The sequence below is a fragment of the Palaemon carinicauda genome, chromosome 1 (genome assembly GCF_036898095.1).
Source record: "Palaemon carinicauda isolate YSFRI2023 chromosome 1, ASM3689809v2, whole genome shotgun sequence".
Lineage (NCBI taxonomy): Eukaryota > Metazoa > Arthropoda > Malacostraca > Decapoda > Palaemonidae > Palaemon > Palaemon carinicauda.
This window is the reverse complement of record NC_090725.1, coordinates 13,173,307-13,177,503: the sequence shown is the minus strand read 5'-3', so window position 1 is coordinate 13,177,503 and position 4,197 is coordinate 13,173,307.

Below are 4,197 nucleotides of genomic sequence, written 5' to 3'. Positions count from 1 at the left end.
CTATGAGGAAGGTAAAAGAGTCGAGGAGATAGATCCTTTATATACTGTATATTTCTCATACAATTAGTGCATCTGTACTAAAAAAAATTAAACGTTTCGGTTTATTCCCGTATCATAGTTAAGGTATATATCGTCTATATAAGTTTCTCATATTTACTAACTTTTCTGCTATTTAAATGGTTTTCGCTTCTTTCTCACGAGGAAGAACCGAAGATAAATGAATTTGTGCTTTTTTTTTTTTTTTTTTTTTTTTTTTTTTTATCAACGCCTTTTTTTCTAATTCTTTAAGATTTCCATGATACGGAGGGTGGGGTAATCAATTAAAAGATCCTTTATATAGGTTTCTTGCCACTATCAAAGCTTTTGTTCCTTGTCAAAGAGCCGAGGAATGGGTCGCTTGCATAAGTTTCTCTCTTATCCACACATTTGTTATGCAAATCGTTTTTGCTTAATCCCATGAGGAGTGTGGATGAATTAAAGAAATAGATCACTTATGTAAATTGCTCAGTCTTATCAACGCATCTTTCTTGAAAAGGGTTTTTGCATCGTTCCATTTAGAAGAAATGAGAACTAGATCGCAAATATAAATTTCCTTTCCTGGGGGAGATGGAAGAATCTAGGAGATAGGGAATTTCTGTTTCTCACTACTATCAACGTATTTGTTCGAAGAGCCAAGGAATAAGTTGCTTATATAACTTCCTCACATTTACCAATACACCTGCTATAAAAGTGGTTTTCCCTTCTTCCTACGTAGATGAATGGATTAAATTGATCACTGATACAAATTTCTCGCTCGTATCTACACATCTGTTCTCAAGAGTGTCTCTCCACCTTCCAATGTCAAGAAGTCAAGAAGCAGGTTACTTATTTAAGTTATTTGCCTTTATCAACGCACTTATATTTAGAATTATTCTAGTTTCTTACTATACGAAAGGTAAAAGAATCAGTGACATAGATCTTTTACATAAGTATCTTGCTCCAATCAACATATCTGTTCTGAATCGGGTCTTGGCTTCTTCCTTCGTTAAGGAGTCAAGGAATAGGTTGCTTCTTCTAGTTTTTGCCTATATCAACTAACTTCCTTTTAGAATTTTCTCTAGATTTTTACAATACGAAAAGGGAATGTATTAAGGCTATAGATCTCATAAATAGGTTTCTTGTTCCTATTAATGTATCTTATTTGAAATCCTCTTTCCTTTTAACTTTGTCAAGATGGATGAATCAATAATTTTGATCTTTTACATAATTTGGGATCTTACCAACATATCTGTTCTGAAAAGGGTCCTTGCTTCTTACCATATTGAAAATTTAAGAAAAACGCTACTTGTATAACTTTTTACTTATATCAACAAACTTACTTTTTTAATTATTTTAGCTTCTTACTATACTTAAGGTGAAAGAAACAATGACATAGATCCTTAGTATAAGTTTCTTTTCTGAAAAGGCTCTTTGCTTCTTCTCCTGTCAAGGCTCAACAAAACAGGTTCCTTATTTGAGTCATTACTTTTATCTAAACACTTTATTTAGAAAATTTACTAAATGAAAGGTGGTTAAAGAAAACATAGAAAGGGCATCCTTCTTCATTTGTACATTATATGCGTTGCTTGCTGCAAGCGCATTACTTGGCTTATTCACCTTAAAGCACACAGGCATTTGAAAGAGGGAGACCTGCTCAAGAGAGTCACAACCTTGGCTATGGATAGCTGATCCACTGGCAGTCTCCAGGCAAACATCTGTAGTCTTGGAATGACGGGGTCGCCCCCTTAAGAGGGAACGTGATAGAACGGGACAGACACCATTATCTAATAAAAAGTGCGCATTATATTATGAATCATGGAAAAAGAAGAATTTGTTAAAATGGTGGCCACCACCACATGCGATGGCCTACGTACACATTTTTTTTTCTATTTACATCTGATAGCACATTTCTTAACCGAAGCCTCATATATAGAATGGTATTTGAGCATGTGAAAGCAAGGGACTTTGTCATGTATCTGTTGGTTGGAATGCGGCGTGGTGTGATCAGTGGCTTCGTCTCTGCCCATGCACGCCGTGAGGTGGGCGTTGATGTCCTACAACATTCATCTGTGCTTCAGTCGGTGTTCTAGAGTTGCCCCCTCCGTCAGGAGTCGAGATGATGACGGAGTTCTTGACCATGGGGAAGTGGCTATCCAAAAAAGGCGTCGATTTTGGTTGCCAGGTCCTTCATGGACAAGGTGTTGACATTAGGAAGAGCAGCTCACACCAATTCCGGCAGGCATTGTACCCAAAGGGCACGAAGTAGGTTCACTTTATGAGGAGAACCGTCTGCAGCACCCTGAAGACAAGCAATACTGATCACTTCCCTGAAGGTCATTGACACCTTTCGATCCACCAATGGCTTTTGAGAGAGCTGAAATAGCTAGGCTACACGGGCGGCTGGCAATAGTGAGTACTGTTCCAGGAGGAATGATTAGGACATTATACGTTAGAGATTTCTTGGAAGGTATCGTCAGTGATCACAGCGAGGGCATAGTAGGCTTTGACGCTTGAGCGAGTCACACCCTTGATGCGGAACTGAACCCTGGCCCAGTGAAAACAGGCAAACGCATCTCAGCTAGCAAAGAGTGAGAACCTCACTGTGGCATTATGTACAGATGAATAGGGATGGTCAATGTAGAGGATATGGTGAACTTCATGCACTCCGAAGGACACCAATATGCCGGGAGTGGAGGAAGAGTTAACATAAAGGCATCCCCAGAGCAACTATCTTTATTAAATGACAGCAAGTATTTATAGGCTCTTACTTAAGTGCGATAATTGTATGTTTGCAATCAACAGTTTTTATCGATAAGGTTGACATTGACATAAAATAGATAATATAACAATGGAATGATAACAGAGTTTAAATTAGCTACTTACGTTTAATGACGTTTTGACGTTAAGTCTGATGAAGGTTGCACTGTTGAAGAAAATGTGCGTAGATAGGCATTCTTCTTTATTTGTATGTATGTTACTCTCTACACATGCATTACAATGTGGTTGGCTTGTCCATCCTGCTATGAAGACGATAAGAGACGATTTTGTCAATATGTTATAAATTCCTATCGAATTCAATAATCGTACGCAACTAAAAATCCTAATCACTGCATCTCCACCTTTGTAAGTGACTGGTGAATTTGCAATAATTGGCCTTATTGTGATAATTCTATCAATAACACATGATATACTTTCATTCAGATAAGCCATACCTAACTTTAAATATCGAATTTGTTTTGCCAAGGGATCACAGATCCATAGGGAAAATCTTTTTCTTTTACATACTTCTGGCCGGGAAAGGATTCGAACCTTAGTCACTAGTAAAATAAAGGTAAACTATTGACTTGACCATCCGACTATGATGAGAGAAAATTTCTAGTTTTGATTGGTAATTTTGTAACACTGGCTTTTAATGAAAAAAGTAATCTTTAACGCATAGTTTTCAATTATTCATATGTCACAAACACATTTTCAGAATTCACTCTACCTCGGGGTCACACTTTCGTGGGAATACTATTTTTATGATAAGTACTTCTACCAAAGAAAAGGGTACATTTGCCATTATTAGGTTATATAGAGAGATAAAAGTGGATTTTGACTCTACGTATTCCTGTCGAATACAGTATTTGTAGTTAGAATCAGAATAAGTCCATCTCCCCCATCATATCATACTGATAAGTTTCTAACACTTGGCCCTTTTATGAACATTTTATCAATAGCACTCATGGATTTTATTCATTCGAACAAGCCACAAAACACTTATTAAAATCGAATTCGCTCTTCAATGGGATCATAGACCCTTGAGGAAATTCTATTTTCTAAAAGTCACTTCTACCCGTGCAAAGATTCCAACATTAGAGGTCAGTAAGAAATAAAGGTAGACCGTTAACTTGACCAGTCACTTGAATTCTAGAATTATATCTAAAATCAAACCAACACATCAGTATTATAACTGATTTGTACGTTTATAACATTTAGTTTTTTTTATAATACCCTTATATTCAACACAAATTATTTCCATTTATTAGAATAAACCACAAATATCTTTAAAATCCATTTCCCTTTACCATAGTACTACGCAATGATTTTTTTATAAATACTTTTTCCTTCAAAAGAGTTAGACTTGACGGTTGACTTAAGCATTCGGTATAAAAAGAGAAAAGCTTGGACTTGGACTTT